Raw genomic sequence first — 22,446 nt, 5'->3', positions numbered from 1 at the left:
AAAAGATGCCACCGCCCTATTCACCTTCACCCTAGCCCGATTCAACTTCTCAACCGAGCGAGCTACCCGCCAAGTCTGCCAGGGGAACAATATCGGACCACACAACCACCACTTTAGGAAACGTCCTCCACAAACGCAAGAGGTCATAACGAATGTCCCTTATAAGTTCCCGAAAGGACGAACACCCAAATCATTACCTCCCACGTGTAACACTAACACATCAGGGGGCCGGTCCAATCTGGCGAACTGATGAAAATCGGGAAGGATCCTATTCCACATCAAACCGCCGACACCCAACCATCTCAGCACCGCCACCTCCCTGGAGAAGCCCAGCTGACGCCCGTCCGGACAAACCGCCGCCCTCCGCGCCCCCGGCAGACATACGAGTGCCCCATCAACCACACCAGACAAGGACCGGCTCCTGAAAAATAAAAAAGAGAGAAGGGAGAGGCAATTAAACAAACCATTCGCCACAACCCGAGGAAACAACATAACAACCCGACAACCCCGTCCACGCAACTAACCATGCCCCACTATCCACTGCCCTCCCCCCCCCCCCCCCCGGAGATCCCCTAGCTAATGACTCCTGGGCCCTGGTGCGAGAGGTCAACTTGGGCCCCCCCCCCCCTTCCTCGACCAAGTGATGCTATTGGTATATGTGTATAATATATATATATATATATATATATATATATACACCAAGACAGATATTACGAATAACGATCTTAAGATAGGAAGAGAAAATATTATCACCACACATATTACCGCCATATTGTTACTGACCAAATCCTGTATACTAAGACCAATAAAACATAGTACCAGATAGCAAGTAACAAATAATTCCACCACATACTGACTAACACCACCACTGCTACTGACTAACACCACCACATACTGACTAACACCACCACATACTGACTAACACCTCCGCTGCTACTGACTAACACCACCACATACTGACTAACACCAACGCTGCTACTAACACCACCACCTACTAACACCACCGCTGCTACTGAATAACATCCACTGTACACGTATCACCGCATCCAGTCATATAGAGGTGGACGCAGCTCCACACAGGCTCTAGACACCATATACATTACAGTGCAGTTACATCAGGTGACTCCCAGGGGACGTCTTCTCTGATCGGAGTTCTTCCCTCTTCATCTTCTTCTCCATCTGCTCTCGGCCATTATGAGAACTTCTCCGAGCCACGAATCCACAGAATCTGCCAGACAGACATATTAGACTCCTCACTCTGACACCATCGTAATCTCTCTACCAACTGCACATTTGTATTGGCCTCATTTAGTGGGTAACCCTGACACTATGTTACCTCCTTATAGTGTATGCCCTATATGTAGCCTCCTTATAGATGGTCCCCACTCTGTGTATCCCCCCTTATAGTATATGCCTCCTACTATGTAGCCTCCTTATAGATGCCCCCTCTGTGTATCCCCCCTTATAGTATATGCCTCCTACTACGTAGCCTCCTTATAGATGCCCCCTCTGTATATCCCCTCTTATAGAAAGCCCCCTCTCCCCCTATGTTGCCCCCCTTATAGATGCCCCCCCCTTATAGATGGCCCCTTTCCCCCCCCTTATATATTGCCCCCTTATAGATAGCCCCCTGCCCCTCTCCCACCCTCCTATAGATAGCCCCCTCTCCCACCCTCCTATAGATGGCCCCTTCCCCCCCTTATAGATGGCCCCCTCTGCTATAGATGGCCCCTTCCCCCCCCTTATAGATGGCCCACTCTCCCCTCTCCTTATATAGATGGTCCCCTCTCCCCCCCTTATAGATGGTCCTCTCTCCCCCCCCCCCTTATAGATGGTCCCCCTCCCTTATAGATGGTCCCCCTCTCCCCCTTCCTTATAGATGGTCCCCCTCTTTCCCCTCCCTTATAGATGGTCCCCATCTTCCCCCCCCCCTCCCTTATAGATGGTCCCCCTCTCCCCCCTCCCTTATAGATGGTCCCCTCTCCCCCCTCCCTTATAGATGGTCCTCTCTCCCCCCCCTTATAGATGGCCCCCCTCTTCCCCCCCTTATAGATGATCCCCCTCTTTCCCCCTTATATATGATCCCCCTCTTCCCCCCCTTATAGATGGTTCCCTCTCCCCCCCCCCTTATAGATAGTCCCCCTCTTCCCCCCCTTATAGATGGTCCCCTCCCCCCCTATAGATGGTCCCACTCTTCCCCCCTTATAGATGGTCTCCTCCCCCCCCCTCCCTATAGATGGTCCCCCTCCCCCCCTTATAGATACCCCCCCTCTAGAAGGTCCCCCTCTCTCCCCCCTCCTTTATAAATGGCCCCTTCCCTCCTATAGATAGCCCCCTCTTTCCTTTATTAAAACAAATAAAAATAAATAAAAAAAAACACACACAACTCACCTAACAACGCGCTCCCCCGGCGATCCTCTTCTTCTTCAGCCTCCGTCTGCCCCGGATCATGCGCTGCTGCCGGGGGTGTTGCGTCTTATCCCCGGCAGCGCGCGCATCATAGAGTTCCCTGTGCTGGGACCTCCAGCACAGGGAGCGTCTCTAATGTGCGCTCCCTGTGCCGGAGCAGTGAACTCTATGATGCGCGCGCTGCCGGGGATAGGACGCAACACCCCCGGCAGCAGCGCATGATCCGGGGGAGACGGAGGCGGCCTCTTGTGACCGCAAGCAACACAATGCTTGCGGTCACAAGAGTGATTGATGAGGGGGGGCCTTAGGAGCCCAGCGGGCCCCGCGGGCCCCCCCTTGAGGTGGGCCGGGTCGCAGCAGCGACAGCTGCGACCCTGTTAGTTACGCCACTGCCTGCCGGACAATGACAATTCCACAAACCCCCCCCCCCACCCTACACCAGGTGAGGCCGGACATATGATCTATACCGCCCCGATTCCCACCTACCAATTCGCTGCACCACGTCCGCCCCCAGACCCCAGCTCGCCGTCTCCGTGGCCGCCCTGATTCGGAAGGAATGCGGGGCAAAATCCACCCCTTCCAGCCCCAAGACCCCTAAACATCTCCGGAAAAGTGCCGTAAATTGGTAGCGCGACAAAAAAGAACCATCCCCGTGCAGCAGCAAGGGGCCCGTCCCAGACCCCCGAAGCACCAAAAACCGATCCAGACACTGCACCGGACACATCAAAGCCCCCTGCACCGACCGCAACACCACAACACGCCCTCTACCCTGCTGGTCCGTTTTTGAACGACGTAAACGAAAAATCACTCTGTCCCCTTCCAACCAGACATCCTCCCGCAGCAACCCCCCCGCCTTCTTTGCCGAAGGGGACACCAGTTCCCCCACCCTCAAGGCCCCAAAAAACGCCCACGAGAAGGCCAACCTGAATAGCAGCACCTCCGCTCCCGACCGACACACAGCCTCCAGACAACCCCCAATCCGGTCCAACAAGGCATAAGACACCGGACGCCTGGTATCGGGCCGCACCTTGCCCCTTCTAAAACCCTTCAGGGCCTGGCCGACCAGGAAATCCTTCGTGACGTCCCGAAGCCCGCGCAACTTAAAACCAAAGGCCAGGGCCGCCACGAAACGATTAACCCGAGACACTGACCAGCCCGCTGCTGACACGCAACCCAACCAACCCAACACCGCCATGACCCGATCCTGATCTGACTGAACCCCACCCCAGTCACTCTCCCACGCCTCCCACTCGACCCAAGCTGAAGAATACGCCTTCCACGTGCTTCTGGCCAACGAAGACTGCACCAGCTCCCCAGCCGTCGTCAGACCAGCTGCCATAGATGTTGAGGGCAGGCTATGCCTACCGCGGATGCCTCCGGGACCAATGACCAAAAACGGTCCCACTGCTGGCGAGAAAGAGAATTGTCCACTGAGTTGTGAACACCCGGCACATGAGCCGCCACCACCCACGAATTAAGAGAGAGACAGCGCAACACCAAGTGCCTAAGAAGCCGGACCACCGGAGGGGAAGAGGCAGAACCCTGATTAATGGCTGTCACCACCGCCAGATTATCCCAATGGAAACAAACTTTTTTATCCCGAAACTTGTCCCCCCAAACCTCCACCGCCACCACTATAGGGAAAAGCTCCAGGAGAGCCAAGTTTCGCACCAATCCCGCCTCCTGCCACTCCTTCGGCCACATCCCCGCGCACCACTGCCCTTGGCAGAATGCCCCGAACCCGCCGCCCCCCGCCGCATCCGGGAAAAGTTCCCAGTCAAAACTCTCTATCACAGGCGCCATCACCAAAGACCTACCGTTGTAGGACGCCAAGAACGACGACCACACTGCCAGGTCATCCCTCAACTCTTTTGTCAGTCTGACCTGACAAAATGGTGAGCCGCCCGAACACCCGCCGTTGCCCCCGCCAGTCGCCTGCAGAACACCCTCCCCATGGGCATGAAACGGCAGGCGAAATTCAACTTGCCTAGTGGAGACTGAAGATCCCTCAACTGAATCTTCTTCAAGCCTTGAGCTCGCGCCACCTCGCCTTTCAGAGCCTCAAGCTTGTCCTCAGGCAACCTGCACTCCATCCGAACCGAATCAATAGTGATTCCCAGAAACTTGAGCGCAGTTGTCGGCCCTTCCGTCTTTTCCTTAGCCAAAGGAACCCCGAAGCGGCCCGAAACCCACTCCATGGTCCCCAGCAAGGTACGACAAACAGGCGACCCGGGAGGCCCGACGAACAAAAAATCGTCGAGGTAATGTATCACTGATTTTACGCCCGCCAGGTCCCGAACCGCCCATTCTAAAAAGGAGCTGAAGGCCTCAAAATACACACAGGACAGAGAGCAGCCCATGGGCAGGCACCTGTCAACAAAAAAGGAACCCTCCCAGTGACATCCCAGCAACCGCATGCTGGCCGGGTGGACCGGGAGTAGCCGGAAAGCAGACTCAATGTCCGTCTTCGCCATCAACGAGCCCTGACCATACGACCGCACCCAATCAACCGCCGCATCGAACGAGGTGTACACGACCGAACAAAGCTCGGGGTCAATGCCGGCGTTGACCGACAGGCCCTGTGGATGAGAAAGGTGGTGAATGAGCCGAAATTTGTTCGGCTCCTTTTTCGGGACGACACCTAACGGGGACACCACTAGATCAGGCAGGGGGCGGGACGAATAGGGGCCCGCCATTCTGCCCAAGGACACCTCTTTGGGCAACTTTTCGGAAGCGACCGCCGGATACTGATAGGCCGACCGCAGATTCCGAAGAGAAAAAGGAACAACGTGGGGAGGGGAAGGGATGACAAAACCTGAAGGAAAACTCTCAATGAGCAGGGCCGCCTTGGCCCTGTCCGGATAACGGTCTAGAAAAGGGCGCATCGCGCCCACCTTCACCGGAGTCACCCCCCCCGAGCCAAAGCCGCCGGAACCTCGCCCCCTCCCCTTCCTGAAACACCGAGCGGGCCATGGGAGGTCCCACCACAGGACCCACACGCATGCCAAAATTTACAAGCGGTCCCGTACTTGCACTGGCCATCGTTAAACTACCAGCAAAAACCCACCTTACCCCCAACCGGATTGAGATGCTTGAACTGAGGAGGCAGATTGGCCGGACGACCCGGCCCCGCCCAGAAAGGGCTGCCCGAATTTTGAGGGGCCCATGAACCTCAGCCACAACCGGATGTCCTTCTGATCCGATTTTATCGACGGCCGCACCGCTTTCCGCTGCCTGAATTACTCATCATACCGCAGCCACGACTGACCGCCGTAGACCCGGTATGCCTCCCCGATGGAATCTATGTAACAGAAAAGGCCCGAACAATTCTCGGGTGCCCTTTCTCCCACCACGCTAGCCAGAATGGCAAACGCCTGCAGCCAGTTCGACAAGGTCTGAGGAATGAGGCGCCAGCGATGCTTTTCCTCCTCCTCCTTCTTTAGCTCAAAACGCTTCCCCTTGTCCAGATTAAACTTTTCCAGTGGGAGATGGGAGAAAATCTCCACATATTCATCCCGCCAGATTTTTTCTCTCACTTCCGTTTTTAAATGAGCCCCCAATGGCCCCTCGAAACAGACATAGACCTCCCCTTTAGCCCGATCATCCAAACGCACCCAGTCGACCTCCTTTTCTCTGTCGGTCTGCACCGACGCTGTCACCCTGCCGGTATCATGCTGCCCCCCAACCCCCGTCGAGGCGCCCACCGTAGATGTCCCTACCCATGCCGCCACTGGGGACTGCACCGCCCCTGAACCTGCAGCAGCTCCTTCCACTAACATCTTGAGGCCGGCCAACAACTCCTGCCAGCCTAAGCCCGGAGGCCCCAACACACCACCTGACCCCACCCTGGTAGCCCCCCCGGTAGCCCCGGGCCCCCCAACCTCCCCCTGGGCCCCCCTAGGCACAGAAAAAGATGATGAGAGGGGTAACAACTCACCGGGCTGGCCGGGTGCTGTGGGCCCGCCAGCCGGAAGATCCTGCTCCAGGCGCTGTGTCGAATCCTCGAGGTCGTCTCCGGACACGTCAGGGGAAGAGTTCTGGTGCACCAGCCGCAACACCAAGACAGGAGGAGGGCCGGAAGTTGCTGCCACCGGATCTGCCCGCCTCCCTCTCGTCGCAGCACCGCCAGCAGGCCGGACCATAGAAGGCCGCGGACGTACCTGTCGTCGTCCGTCACCGATGATGTCACCCACTCTGCGCCCGGCAGCCGACCGCGGCCTGCGCGCGTCTCCACGGCCCCTCACCACTTCTCGAACACCACTGGCGGGCGCCCCGGCTGACTCATCACCGGGAACACCCGCCGCCACAGGAAGCAGCTGCTGACCGGAAGGGAGGAGGGGGCCCAGGACACTAGACCGATGCCTCCCCCGTTCCGCCGAGCCCGGTATCGGCCTTGGATTCCTCTCAGACCGGGGGGCCCACCCAGGGGAGGAAGGGAGGGGAGCCCGGCCTGGAGGGTCCCCGGAGGGGCTCCTGCGCCGGGCCCGGGGAGGGGAGCTGGGGCTCAGTCTGGCAGGCGGCCGAGACCGCCGCGAACTCCGCTGCCGCGGGGGGGGGGGGGGGGGCTGAAGAAGAGCCGGGACCCACCGGAGCTTCCACAGCAGGCGACTCCTCCAACGCAGAGGGGAACGTCTCCCATGACGGGCCGGGGGCATCCGACATGGGGGATTGGGAAGCTGCAGCCGGGATATCCAAGATGGCCTGGACTTGGGTGTCAAGCCAGGCCCGATCGTCCACCGTCTCAGCCGCCTCCCGCAGCTGTCTCAGGAGCTCCCGCGCTTCTCCCGGAAGAGATTTATCACCTCCTCCAGTTGTCCTCCGCCTCCTGCTCCCCCTCCCAACCCCTGGACCAACGGCCCTAATGTTAACCCTTCTCCGCCAGTTTCCCTGTCATGCCGGCCTCCCTCCAACTCCGTTTCGTCCGGCCTTTCTTTCTTTTCACTGCAGCTGCATTCAGAGGCCTGGAGAACGTTTTAGAAATCAGAGAGGTACAAAGTCATTCATTGGATTGATCGTAATGACCCCACCTGTAACCACCGGGATATAGTCAGGTCCTATGGCTGGCAGGGGTCTCATTGTTGTCTCCGTTATGGGGATGTAGTCAGGTCCTATGGCGGGCAGGGGCCTCATTGTCTCCATAATGGGGTGTAGTCAGGTCCTTTGGAGGACAGCGGTCTTATTGTTGTCTCTGTTACGGGGATGTATTCAGGTCCTATGGCTGGCAGGGGTCTCATTGTTCTCTCCATTATGAGGTGTAGTCAGGTCGTATGGCGGGCAGGGGTCTCATTGTTCTTTCCGTTATGGGGTGTAGTCAGGTCCTATGGCGGGCAGGGGTCTCATTGTTCTCTCCGTTATGGGGTGTAGTCAGGTCCTATGGCGGGCAGGGGTCTCATTGTCTCCGTTATGGGGTGTAGTCAGGTTGTATGGCGGGCAGGGGTCTCATTGTTCTCTCCGTTATGGGGTGTAGTCAGGTCCTATGGCGGGCAGGGGTCTCATTGTCTCCGTTATGGGGTGTAGTCAGGTTGTATGGCGGGCAGGGGTCTCATTGTTCTCTCCGTTATGGGGTGTAGTCAGGTCCTATGGCTGGCAGGGGTCTCATTGTTCTCTCCGTTATGGGGTGTTGTCAGGACCTATCAGGGGCGGTCTTGGCATTTCTGGGGCCCAAAGCGAAGTTATGTCTGCCCCCACCCTCGACACGCGTTTCAAAACAATAGTCCGCTGTGTGTTGCCCCCAGTAGTATATACCCCTTGTGCGCTACCGTCAGTAATATATACTCCTTGTGTGCTGCCCCCAATAGTATATAGCCCTTGTGTCCTGCCCCCAGTAGTATATACCCCTTGTTTGCTTCCCCAAGTAGTATATAGACCCCTGTGTTTTCCCCCAGTTATATATAGCCCCCCCGTGTGCTCCCCCAGAAGTATATAGATCTCCTGTGTGCTGCCCCAGTTGTATATAGACCCCCTGTGTGCTGCCCCCAGTTGTATATACCCCCTGTGTGCTCCCCCACTAGTATATAGGCCCCCTGTGTGCTCCCTCAGTGGTATATAGCCCCCTGTGTGCTCCCCCACTTGGATATAGACCCCCTGTGTGCTCCCCCACTTGGATATAGACCCCCTATGTGCTCCCCCACTTGGATATAGACCCCTGTGTGCTCCTCCAGTAGTATATAAACCCCCTGTGTGGTTCTCCCAGTAGTATATAGACCCCCTGTGTGCCCCACCAGTATTATATAGACCCCTTGTGTGCTGCCCCAGTAGTATACAGACCCCTGTTTTGCTCTCCCAGTTATATATAGACTACCTGTGTGCCTCACAAGTAGTATATAGACCCCCTGTATGTTCCCCCAGTAGTATATAGACCCCCTGTGTGCCCCACCAGTAGTATATAGCCCCCCTGTGTGCTCCCCCCACTTGGATATAGACCTCCTGTATGCTCTCCAAGTTGTATATAGACCCCATTCTGCTGCCCCAAGTAGTTTATAGACCCCCTGTGTGCTGCCCCCAGTAGTATATAGACCCCTCTGTGAAGCCCCAGTAGTCTATTGCCCCCCTGTGTGCTCCCCCTGTTATATAGCCCCCCTGTGTGCTCCCCCCATTTATATAGACCCCCCGATGTGCGCCCCCCCTAGTTAAACAGACCCCTGTGTGCTCCCCCTCCCATATAGTATATAACACAATAAAACAAACACTTACACTCACCTGTGTCCGTGCGTCTCCTCTTCTCTTCACTCTCGTGGCCACAGGAAGGGTTTTCCCTGCAATCACAAGAGGCCGCACTCCCCTTGCGGCCACAAGAGTGACTGACAGGAAGAGGGCCAATGTCTCCCGCCCTGTCAGTGCTGATGCATGTAACTGTGAGCGCTCATTACGAGTGCTCATAGTTACAGTTCAGATGGCAGCAGCGAGCGGGGCAGCGGCCCTGTCCAGCGGTCTTGAGCACAAGAGCGGGGCGTGGGGGCCCCCCTGGATGTTGGGGGCCCCAAGCGATCGCTTGGGGTGCTTGGTGCCAAAGACCGCCACTGGGTCCTATGGCTGGCAGGGGTCTCATTGTTCTCTCCGTTATGGGGTGTAGTCAGGTCCTATGGCGGGCAGGGGTCTCATTGTTCTCTCCGTTATGGGGTGTAGTCAGGTCCTATGGCGGGCAGGGGTCTCATTGTTCTGTCCGCTACCCGTTATGTCAGGTCTTTGATGGGCTCGGCATGTACAAGAGGTGACCATCACAGGCTGAAATGACGGCTCCATCCCAGTCACAGCTGGAGAGAGGCAGGCGTATGTTTGGGGGTCCGTGTAAGCGCTCGCAGCCATCCGCTTTAGCATACGTCTTGTAATTCCATTTTCCTAATGGGACTGGTTTATAGTGTTGACAAGCTCCGCAATGTTCTGCCTTCATTTACATCTTCAACGTCTTCTCATCTGTTATAGATGATAGTAATAGAGAAGATGTGCAATGATCCATGGCCGACTAATGGAGTGACGGGTGTGAGGTATAAGCTGCTGTGCATGGGCGGAATGTCTATAGGAGTTATCATAGGGCCCCTGCTTACCGGGGCCCCGATACTTGTCTATTCATCTACATGACCTTGTGGATAACACGAGAGATGACGGAATCACCGAGGCTGTGGAAAACAATGGGTTAATCCATTCTCTTGACACCCTTTAGTTTTCCCATAGGTGAATTCCTCCATATGGTTCATCATTCTGCCGGATTCTCATTATTGATCACCAATCATGTATCAGGGAATGTGGCGTTTCTCTAATTGCGCCAAATGAGGCGCTGAACAACATGCGCTGTGCATCCCATTGGAGTTAAGCAGAATACAGGCTGCCCCCTCCCATAAATCTGGAGGAGACGTTCTGAACTATCCCTTTAAATGACATCATTGTATTAATGGCCAATGTTTCTCCTTGTGTTTTCTTTCTTAGAACACATCCTGATACTAAAGTCTAAACATGTAAATGATTTGTCAGCTATAGAAATGACCGGTACTGAGCTTATCGATACAAAACACGGACCCAACAAGGGAGCGGTCAGTTACCGTCAGTTAGTGTCGAGCAACTGAGTAAGACTTTGACGGTAAAGGGGCCACCCTGGTATTTCCCTACATGTGTCCCAATACTGGGACTTAAGGGGCTACGTAGTATCAGGGGGGCTTGGTGATCTCCCCACTAGGAGGCGCCCCTTAGCAATGGGTTTCCTTCCCAGTAGGGATATCTGGCTATGTTTGGAGACACCTAACTGAGGCTCCATGGACACCTTTTTTTTGCATATTACATTTTTTAGGAGGTAATGTAACAATCAAGACTCTTGGTTGAGTTCTCTATTGAGCAAAGTTGATAAACTGTCCAGTCTCGGCAATGTTCTCTGAACCTGAACGCTCAGCATTTGACTCCCGACATCTGGAGAAGTTGGAAGCGGCCCTAGGGCTGCCAGGAAACATGGATATGACCTATAGCTGTATGTTTTCCAGGACTCCCTAGGGCGGCATCTCTAAGCAGAGTGTTCAGGTTCTGAGAATATTCGGCAACTCTACTGTCAGTGGGAAGAGTAATGCAAGTCCTTCAAGATGGAAACCCAGGGTGCTGCCGAAGAGGTTGGTTCTCCCCAGTCAGCTGTGTATAAAATAATGTAATGCAGTGTGTAGTATAAAAGCTGGTGAGCTCCTTTAAAGGGGTTCTCCAGCTATACAAAAACATAGCCACTTTCTGCCACACACAGCACTGCTCTTGTCTCCAGGTCAGGTGTGGTTTGCAATTACGCTCTATTCACTTTAATGGAACAAATATAACAAAAACTGCACCCAAGCAGCGGTGCTGTGTCTGGAAGAAAGTGGCCATGTTTTTGTAACGCTGGATAACCCCTTTAAGTGTGGGGATATCAGACTGTGTGCCGGGCATTGTATCACCACTGCCACCACCACCACCACCCCTTCTATTCTTCTACCTGTTATAATTCCAGCAGACAAGTCTCATCTTTTGGTGTTCACAGTATTGATTGGTTTGCATGATTTCGCAGGCTATTAACGTGTGATCAGTGGGCTCCCCAATCAGTAGAGCAGAGGGGTTCACCGATTCCCCCTCTCCGCAGTATCTGGCACCATGCTTTATATGCGACCATGCCCCCGACCTATGTTAGTGTGAGCCTATCACCCCAGATCAATGTTAGCGGATTGTTCATTCTGCGTCTTCCATCCACCACCTCTTACTACTTGTTCCATCCACCACCTCTTACTACGTGTTCCACCCACCACCTCTTACTTTGTGTTCCATCCACCACCTCTTACTACTTGTTCCATCCACCACCTCTTACTACGTGTTCCATTCACCACCTCTTACTACATGTTCCATCCACCACCTCTTACTACGTGTTCCATCCACCACCTCTTACTGCGTGTTCCATCCACCATCTCTTATCACGTGTTCCATCCACCACCTCTTACTACGTGTTCCATCCACCACCTTTTACTACGTGTTCCATCCACCACCTCTTACTATGTGTTCCATCCACCACCTCTTACTACGTGTTCCATCCACCACCTCTTACTGCGTGTTCCATCCACCATCTCTTATCACGTGTTCCATCCACCACCTCTTACTACGTGTTCCATCCACCACCTTTTACTACGTGTTCCATCCACCACCTCTTACTATGTGTTCCATCCACCACCTCTTACTACGTGTTCCATCCACCACCTCTTACTACGTGTTCCATCCACCACCTATTATTGCGTCTTCCATCCACCACCTCTTATCACGTGTTCCATCCACCATCTCTTATCACGTGTTCCATCCACCACCTCTTACTACGTCTTCCATCCACCACCTTTTACTACGTGTTCCATCCACAACCTATTATTACGTCTTCCATCCACCACCTCTTACTACGTGTTCCATCCACAACCTATTATTACGTCTTCCATCCACCACCTCTTATCACGTCTTCCATCCACCATCTCTTACTACGTGTTCCATCCACCACCTCTTACTGCGTGTTCCATCCACCACCTCTTACTTTGTGTTCCATCCACCACCTCTTACTACGTGTTCCATCCACTACCTCTTACTACGTGTTTCATCCACTACCTCTTACTACGTGTTCCATCCACCACCTCTTACTGCGTCTTCCATCCACCACCTATTATTGCGTCTTCCATCCACCACCTCTTACTACGTCTTCCATCCACAACCTCTGTACTGCGTGTTCCACCCACCACCTCTTACTTTGTGTTCCATCCACCACCTCTTACTGCGTGTTCCATCCACCACCTCTTACTGCGTCTTCCATCCACCACCTCTTACTGCGTGTTCCATCCACCACCTCTTATTACGTCTTCCTTTCACCACCTCTGTACTGCGTGTTCCATCCACCACCTCTTACTACGTCTTCCATCCACCACCTCTTACTATGTGTTCCATCCACCACCTCTTACTACGTGTTGCATCCACCACCTCTTACTGCGTCTTCCATCCACCACCTATTATTGCGTCTTCCATCCACCACCTCTTACTACGTCTTCCATCCACGACCTCTTACTGCATGTTCCATCCACAACCTATTATTACGTCTTCCATCCACAACCTCTGTACTGCGTGTTCCACCCACCACCTATTACTACGTGTTCCATCCACCACCTCTTACTGCGTGTTCCACCCACCACCTATTACTACGTGTTCCATCCACCACCTCTTACTGCCTGTTCCATCCACCACCTCTTACTGCGTGTTCCATCCACCACCTCTTACTGCGTGTTCCATCCACCACCTCTTATTACGTCTTCCATCCACAACCTCTGTACTGCGTGTTCCACCCACCACCTATTACTACGTGTTCCATCCACCACCTCTTACTGCGTGTTCCACCCACCACCTATTACTACGTGTTCCATCCACCACCTCTTATCACGTGTTCCATCCACCATCTCTTATCACGTGTTCCATCCACCACCTCTTACTACGTGTTCCATCCACCACCTCTTACTACGTGTTCCATCCACCACCTCTTATCACGTGTTCCATCCACCACAGCTCATTACTTGTTCAATCCACCACCTCTTACTACGTCTTCCATCCACCACCTTTTACTACGTGTTCCATCCACAACCTATTATTACGTCTTCCATCCACCACCTCTTACTACGTGTTCCATCCACAACCTATTATTACGTCTTCCATCCACCACCTCTTATCACGTCTTCCATCCACCATCTCTTACTACGTGTTCCATCCACCACCTCTTACTACGTGTTCCATCCACTACCTCTTACTACGTGTTTCATCCACTACCTCTTACTACGTGTTCCATCCACCACCTCTTACTGCGTCTTCCATCCACCACCTATTATTGCGTCTTCCATCCACCACCTCTTACTACGTCTTCCATCCACAACCTCTGTACTGCGTGTTCCACCCACCACCTCTTACTTTGTGTTCCATCCACCACCTCTTACTGCGTGTTCCATCCACCACCTCTTACTGCGTCTTCCATCCACCACCTCTTACTGCGTGTTCCATCCACCACCTCTTATTACGTCTTCCTTTCACCACCTCTGTACTGCGTGTTCCATCCACCACCTCTTACTGCGTCTTCCATCCACCACCTCTTACTGCGTGTTCCATCCACCACCTCTTATTACGTCTTCCTTTCACCACCTCTGTACTGCGTGTTCCATCCACCACCTCTTACTACGTCTTCCATCCACCACCTCTTACTATGTGTTCCATCCACCACCTCTTACTACGTGTTGCATCCACCACCTCTTACTGCGTCTTCCATCCACCACCTATTATTGCGTCTTCCATCCACCACCTCTTACTACGTCTTCCATCCACCACCTTTTACTGCATGTTCCATCCACAACCTATTATTACGTCTTCCATCCACAACCTCTGTACTGCGTGTTCCACCCACCACCTATTACTACGTGTTCCATCCACCACCTCTTACTGCGTGTTCCACCCACCACCTATTACTACGTGTTCCATCCACCACCTCTTACTGCGTGTTCCATCCACCACCTCTTACTGCGTGTTCCATCCACCACCTCTTACTGCGTGTTCCATCCACCACCTCTTATTACGTCTTCCTTTCACCACCTCTGTACTGCGTGTTCCACCCACCACCTATTATTGCGTGTTCCATCCACCACCTCTTACTGCGTCTTCCATCCACCACCTCTTACTGCGTGTTCCATCCACCACTTCTTATTATGTCTTCCTTCCACCACCTCTTACTGCGTCTTCCATCCACCACCTCTTATTACGTGTAAGTAAAGTCTACTAGTGAGCGTGGAGAAGCATCAGTGTGAGCTATGGACCTCATTAGTGCGAGGCGTCGTGGCTCGTACTCATCCCCGGTACATTGCAGGCTCCTGGCATGCTGCAAACATCGCTGAACACCTAAATCATTCATCACAATCACTTTTATTTTTTATTTCACTCCTGTTTAATCAGGTGTTACACGCGTGCAGACATGGCCTGCGGCGACGGCAACGCAAAGAAATGTAAATTACAACTTCACCCCTGAAACGAGAAAATTCCACCAATCTGCCATCTGATCCCGTCTCTGCAAAACAGCCCTGAAGGTTTACACTGTGCACAATGGAATGGAATGAGGTTTATGTCTATATACTATAGTATAATGTTCGTATAATGTGGAGATATAGCCTTAAAGGGGTAATCCCAGCCGAGAAAGGTATTCCCCATACACATAGTCATAGTCTTAAAGGGGTAATCCCAGCCGAGAAAGGTATTCCCCATACACATAGTCATAGCCTTAAAGGGGTAATCCCAGCCGAGAAAGGTATTCCCCATACACATAGTCATAGCCTTAAAGGGGTAATCCCAGCTGAGAAAGGTATTTCCCATACACATAGTCATAGCCTTAAAGGGATAATCCCAGCTGAGAAAGGTATTCCCCATACACATACTCATAGTCTTAAAGGGGTAATCCCATCAGAGGAAAATATTCCCCATACACATAGCCTTAAAGCGGTAATCCCAGCCGAGAAAGGTATTTCCCATACACATAGTCATAGCCTTAAAGGGATAATCCCAGCTGAGAAAGGTATTCCCTGTACACATAGTCATAGCCTTAAAGGGGTAATCCCAGTTGAGAAGGTATTCCCCATACACATTTTCTCAGGAATAGCCCTTTAGATGGACTAGAACAAGATCAAATCTGCCTGAACCTATTACATGGCTCAGTAATCCGCCAGGGCTGCACCAATGGTCGCTTTCATCAGCCGTAGGCCGCACATCTCCTATTACAAGGGAAAATATGCAGCTGAGGGAGATAAATTCTAAGCAAATCAGAATTCAGCGATCAGCCAAGAAAAAAGATCAGTCATTGGCCGATCACTGGACCGGTTACATAGGGCGATATTGATATATAGGGTCCTTAAGTACTTGTACTGATCTTAAAGAGAACCTGTCACCCCCCGTGCCGGGGTGACAGGCTCCCGACCCCCAGATAGATCCTCTTATACTTACCGCATGTCGCCGAGTCCCGCTGCCGGAGCCGGTCCCGGGACGGAGATGTCCCGGTGAGAAGCCGGCGCTCGCACTGTGGAGATGGGTCCGGTGTCCATAGAGAATGAATGGAGCCGGACTCATCTCTGCTGCGCGGGGGGTGACAGGTCTCCTTTAAAGGGAATCTCACTAGGTTTATGCCGCCTTAATGAGGGCAGCATAAACTAGTGACAGAAATGCTGGACAGATCGGTGTATTACTTACATAATGTTGTTCAGCCGTTCTCCTAATATGCAGGAGAATAGGATTTTTGCCACACCCCTCCCCCTGCCCTCCAGCTGCTGATTGACAGCTGACTGCCTATACACAGCATGGATAGATAACTGCCAATCAGCAGCTGGTGGGTGGAGTTTTCTGTTTCTCATGAATATCTAGGACTACTGAGCTCGTGCACATGATGGAGAGGACTACTTACTGTCCATGTTATGTAGGAGGAGATCTCTGGATCAGCTGTAAGGGTACTATTAGACGGGCTGATAGGGGCCCGATAACAACTGTAAACGAGCGCCGATCTGCTCGTTTACTGGGCCTATTACACAGCCCGATAATCGTTTAACAAGGACTGCAGGGACATCGTTACCGATGCCCTTGCAGCCCTTGCTTAAACGGTATACGTTCCAGGGCTTCTCCTGCGGTCCGCTTCTCCCCGGGTCCCGCACGCTCTAGCTTAGGAGCGGCCTATCAGCTGACAGGCCACTCAGCCAATCACAGGCCGCGGCGGTCCCAGCCTGTGATTGGCTGAGCGGCCTGTCAGCTCAGACAGGCCGCTCCGAAGTTAGAGCGTGCGGGACCCGGGGAGAAGCTGATTGCAGGAGAAGCCCTGGAACGTGGATAGGTAATGTATATCGTCAGTCGCCGGCCGTGCACCGCTATTACACGTAGCGGTGCGCGGTCAGCGCCCGACAATTATAGGTTCTAACTTATATCAACGATCAGTCGATGACAACGATCATTGGCTGATCGTTGTCTTTATTACACGGAGCGATAATCGGCCGTTTATCGTTCCGTGTAATAGTACCCTAAGTGACCCATCATTCTCTGTTAGTTTATGAGATAGGACGCCATACACCCCGGCTGACAGAGACTCTTTATATCTCCAAATCCCATCCAATGCTGCACTCCTGATGTTGTTGCTTTGTACTTTGTCTCATTGCTGGGGCTGTGCATCGGTCGGTGACCATTGTTAGAGGCATTTCTGTCAGTATTGTGTCAGATTCCATGTGGCCATCACATATAGACTGGGCCCTGTAATCTGTATGATAGAATAATGGTTTGGTGTAGGAAACACTCTGTGAGGTTCGCCACATGCAGACATTACTATCGAGGGCCACAGGAGCCCCAGAAGAGGGCAGCACTGCTGGTGAAGGGGTTCTAACAGTTAGTGTTGGGGTTTGGCATCGATCATCAGAATATTCGGCATTTGACCCCAGCGTCTGGAGAAGCTGGATGCTGCCCGAGGGAGTCCAAGAAAACCTGGATACAGTCACAGACGGCATCCATGTTTCCCTGGCAGCCCTATGGTGGCATCCAGCTTCTCCAGACACCGGTAATCAAATGCCGAACATTTAGATGATCGATGCCAAACCCCAACTTTCAGCAAGTCCACTCGACACTCTGAACAATTCAGATTGGTGTCCCCAACTTGGGGGTCTCCCGACTTGGGGGTCTCCAGCTACTGCAATTCCCATTGTGTCCTGACAGGAAACGGTGGGGAACTCTGGAACAGATAATAATGTGGTGTTATAGTACTCGGCCAGTGATGGTGGTTGTCCATGTGATGTTGGCCAGTGATGGTGGTTGTCCATGTGATGTCAGCCAGTGATGGTGGTTGTCCATGTGATGTCGGCCAGTGATGGTGGTTGTCCATGTAATATCGGCCAGTGATGGTGGTTGTCCATGTGATGTCGGCCAGTGATGGTGGTTGTCCATGTGATGTCGGCCAGTGATGGTGGTTGTCCATGTGATTTCGGCCAGTGATGGTGGTTGTCCATGTGATGTCGGCCAGTGATGGTGGTTGTCCATGTGATGTCGTGTACTGTCGTGTCGTGATGTCGACCAGTGATGGTGGTTGTCCATGTGATGTCGGCCAGTGATGGTGGTTGTCCATGTGATGTCGGCCAGTGATGGTGGTTGTCCATGTGATGTCGTGTACTGTCGTGTCGTGATGTCGACCAGTGATGGTGGTTGTCCATGTGATGTCGGCCAGTGATGGTGGTTGTCCATGTGATGTCGGCCAGTGATGGTGATTGTCCATGTGATGTCGGCCAGTGATGGTGGTTGTCCATGTGATGTCGTGTAGTGTCGTGTCGTGATGTCGACCAGTGATGGTGGTTGTCCATGTGATGTCGGCCAGTGATGGTGGTTGTCCATGTGATGTCGTGTTGTGATGTCGGCCAGTGATGGTGGTTGTCCATGTGATGTCGGCCAGTGATGGTGGTTGTCCATGTTATGGCAGCCAGTGATGGTGGTTGTCCATGTGATGTCGGCCAGTGATGGTGGTTGTCCATGTGATGTCGTGTTGTGATGTCGGCCAGTGATGGTGGTTGTCCATGTGATGTCGTGTTGTGATGTCGGCCAGTGATGGTGGTTGTCCATGTGATGTCGGCCAGTGATGGTGGTTGTCCATGTGATGTCGGCCAGTGATGGTGGTTGTCCATGTGATGTCGGCCAGTGATGGTGGTTGTCCATGTGATGTTGGCCAGTGATGTCGTGGTAGTCCAGCACACAGGGATGGTGGTGGTGGTACCTGCTTTGTGTATGGCCGGTTTGTATCCCCAAAAAAGTCGGTGACCTGCCGGGCTGTGATGGGTCCCTTGGGCTCCTGTCACAGTAGTCCTGAGTGGCAATCGACCCACCCAGACTATCGGTACCATCACCCACAGAGAGGGGTAAAATAACCCAAGGTGTGTGACAGGTGTGTACAGGTGCTGGTGCGGAGGAAGAGATGACCGAGTCCCAGTGATATAAATAGAACAGCTTTACTGTACAGTCTCTGGTTAATACAGAACCATAGGCGGATTATAATATAATATAATAATAATATAAATAATATAATAATGAGCTCCAGGGGGGCCAGTGAGATTGCCCCCATTATAATGTCACTGCTGCAGTCAGTGCTGGGGCGGGATCAGCGACATTGGGGCACTACAGCTACAGCAATAGACGGCTGAGAAGGGAGCTCCACCAATCAGGGACTGAAAACACCATCACATGACCAGCCTCCACCACTTACATGCAGGAGGGTCATGTGATCGTCAGCAGCCGTGGCCTCCTGCGCTCATGCTGTTTCTGGTGAGAAGAATGGCAGCTCCAGGACCCCCAGTGCACTGACTGACTGACTGACTGACTGACTGAGCCAGGAGCAGGTAAGGATCCAGGCTTTCATACCTCCCACACACATGAGTATAAATATCTGGGTGGGGGATTAGGAAAAGCCGTCTGCACTCCCTCTGCCTCTGTGAAGACGCTTCTCTCCCTGCAGCAGCCTCCTCGGCCTCAGTGCCCCCTGTATAAGGAGCTGCAGCAGCCTCCTCAGCCTCAGTGCCCCCTGTATAAGGAGCTGCAGCAGCCTCCTCAGCCTCAGTGCCCCCTGTATAAGGAGCTGCATCAGCCTCAGTGCCCCCTGTATAAGGAGCTGCAGCAGCCTCCTCAGCCTCAGTGCCCCCTGTAGTAGGAGCTGCAGCAGCCTCCTCAGCCGCAGTGCCCCCTGTATAAGGAGCTGCAGCAGCCTCCTCAGCCTCAGTGCCCCCTGTATAAGGAGCTGCAGCAGCCTCCTCAGCCTCAGTGCCCCCTGTATAAGGAGCTGCAGCAGCCTCCTCAGCCTCAGTGCCCCCTGTATAAGGAGCTGCAGCAGCCTCCTCAGCCTCAGTGCCCCCTGTAGTAGGAGCTGCAGCAGCCTCCTCAGCCTCAGTGCCCCCTGTAGTAGGAGCTGCAGCAGCCTCCTCAGCCTCAGTGCCCCCTGTATAAGGAGCTGCAGCAGCCTCCTCAGCCTCAGTGCCCCCTGTAGTAGGAGCTGCAGCAGCCTCCTCAGCCTCAGTGCCCCCTGTAGTAGGAGCTGCAGCAGCCTCCTCGGCCTCAGTGCCCCCTGTATAAGGAGCTGCAGCAGCCTCCTCAGCCTCAGTGCCCCCTCTAGTAGGAGCTGCAGCAGCCTCCTCAGCCTCAGTGCCCCCTGTATAAGGAGCTGCAGCAGCCTCCTCAGCCTCAGCGCCCCCTGTATAAGGAGCTGCAGCAGCCTCCTCAGCCTCAGTGCCCCCTGTATAAGGAGCTGCAGCAGCCTCCTCGGCCTCAGTGCCCCCTGTAGTAGGAGCTGCAGCAGCCTCCTCAGCCTCAGTGCCCCTGTATAAGGAGCTGCAGCAGCCTCCTCGGCCTCAGTGCCCCCTGTAGTAGGAGGCTGCAGCAGCCTCCTCAGCCTCAGTGCCCCCTGTAGTAGGAGCTGCAGCAGCCTCCTCAGCCTCAGTGCCCCCTGTAGTAGGAGCTGCAGCAGCCTCCTCAGCCTCAGTGCCCCCCTGTAGTAGGAGCTGCAGCAGCCTCCTCAGCCTCAGTGCCCCCTGTAGTAGGAGCTGCAGCAGCCTCCTCAGCCTCAGTGCCCCCTGTAGTAGGAGCTGCAGCAGCCTCCTCAGCCTCAGTGCCCCCTGTATAAGGAGCTGCAGCAGCCTCCTCAGCCTCAGTGCCCCCTGTATAAGGAGCTGCAGCAGCCTCCTCAGCCTCAGTGCCCCCTGTAGTAGGAGCTGCAGCAGCCTCCTCAGCCTCAGTGCCCCCTGTAGTAGGAGCTGCAGCAGCCTCCTCAGCCTCAGTGCCCCCTGTATAAAGAGCTGCAGCAGCCTCCTCAGCCTCAGTGCCCCTGTAGTAGGAGCTGCAGCAGCCTCCTCAGCCTCAGTGCCCCCTGTATAAGGAGCTGCAGCAGCCTCCTCAGCCTCAGTGCCCCCTGTATAAGGAGCTGCAGCAGCCTCCTCAGCCTCAGTGCCCCCTGTAGTAAGAGCTGCAGCAGCCTCCTCAGCCTCAGTGCCCCCTGTATAAGGAGCTGCAGCAGCCTCCTCAGCCTCAGTGCCCCCTGTATAAGGAGCTGCAGCAGCCTCCTCAGCCTCAGTGCCCCCTGTAGTAAGAGCTGCAGCAGCCCTCCTCAGCCTCAGTGCCCCCTGTATAAGGAGCTGCAGCAGCCTCCTCAGCCTCAGTGCCCCCTGTATAAGGAGCTGCAGCAGCCTCCTCAGCCTCAGTGCCCCCTGTATAAGGAGCTGCAGCAGCCTCCTCAGCCTCAGTGCCCCCTGTATAAGGAGCTGCAGCAGCCTCCTCAGCCTCAGTGCCCCCTGTATAAGGAGCTGCAGCAGCCTCCTCAGCCTCAGTGCCCCCTGTAGTAAGAGCTGCAGCAGCCTCCTCAGCCTCAGTGCCCCCTGTATAAGGAGCTGCAGCAGCCTCCTCAGCCTCAGTGCCCCCTGTATAAGGAGCTGCAGCAGCCTCCTCAGCCTCAGTGCCCCCTGTATAAGGAGCTGCAGCAGCCTCCTCAGCCTCAGTGCCCCCTGTATAAGGAGCTGCAGCAGCCTCCTCGGCCTCAGTGCCCCCTGTAGTAGGAGCTGCAGCAGCCTCCTCAGCCTCAGTGCCCCCTGTAGTAGGAGCTGCAGCAGCCTCCTCGGCCTCAGTGCCCCCTGTAGTAGGAGCTGCAGCAGCCTCCTCAGCCTCAGTGCCCCCTGTAGTAGGAGCTGCAGCAGCCTCCTCAGCCTCAGTGCCCCCTGTATAAGGAGCTGCAGCAGCCTCCTCAGCCTCAGTGCCCCCTGTATAAGGAGCTGCAGCAGCCTCCTCGGCCTCAGTGCCCCCTGTAGTAGGAGCTGCAGCAGCCTCCTCAGCCTCAGTGCCCCCTGTAGTAGGAGCTGCAGCAGCCTCCTCGGCCTCAGTGCCCCCTGTAGTAGGAGCTGCAGCAGCCTCCTCAGCCTCAGTGCCCCCTGTAGTAGGAGCTGCAGCAGCCTCCTCAGCCTCAGTGCCCCCTGTAGTAGGAGCTGCAGCAGCCTCCTCGGCCTCAGTGCCCCCTGTATAAGGAGCTGCAGCAGCCTCCTCAGCCTCAGTGCCCCCTGTATAAGGAGCTGCAGCAGCCTCCTCAGCCTCAGTGCCCCCTGTAGTAGGAGCTGCAGCAGCCTCCTCAGCCGCAGTGCCCCCTGTATAAGGAGCTGCAGCAGCCTCCTCAGCCTCAGTGCCCCCTGTATAAGGAGCTGCAGCAGCCTCCTCAGCCTCAGTGCCCCCTGTAGTAGGAGCTGCAGCAGCCTCCTCAGCCTCAGTGCCCCCTGTATAAGGAGCTGCAGCAGCCTCCTCAGCCTCAGTGCCCCCTGTAGTAGGAGCTGCAGCAGCCTCCTCAGCCTCAGTGCCCCCTGTAGTAGGAGCTGCAGCAGCCTCCTCAGCCTCAGTGCCCCCTGTAGTAGGAGCTGCAGCAGCCTCCTCAGCCTCAGTGCCCCCTGTAGTAGGAGCTGCAGCAGCCTCCTCAGCCTCAGTGCCCCCTGTATAAGGAGCTGCAGCAGCCTCCTCAGCCTC

General features: G+C 54.5%; 1 long non-coding RNA gene across 1 annotated transcript in view; it reads left to right on the top strand.

The window, feature by feature from the left end:
* Positions 1 to 19,188: 19,188 nt before the first annotated feature.
* The window catches only part of LOC138772869 (uncharacterized), an 87,446-nt gene continuing 84,188 nt past the window's right edge, over positions 19,189 to 22,446 (top strand). The window contains exon 1 of the long non-coding RNA XR_011359839.1: positions 19,189 to 19,298. This is a non-coding gene — a long non-coding RNA (uncharacterized lncRNA). The remainder of the gene's footprint in view (positions 19,299 to 22,446) is intronic.

This window comes from Dendropsophus ebraccatus, chromosome 14 (genome assembly GCF_027789765.1).
Source record: "Dendropsophus ebraccatus isolate aDenEbr1 chromosome 14, aDenEbr1.pat, whole genome shotgun sequence".
Taxonomy (NCBI): Eukaryota; Metazoa; Chordata; class Amphibia; order Anura; family Hylidae; genus Dendropsophus; species Dendropsophus ebraccatus.
Note: the sequence above shows the minus strand (reverse complement) of the source record. Positions and strands in the feature narration are given on the sequence as shown.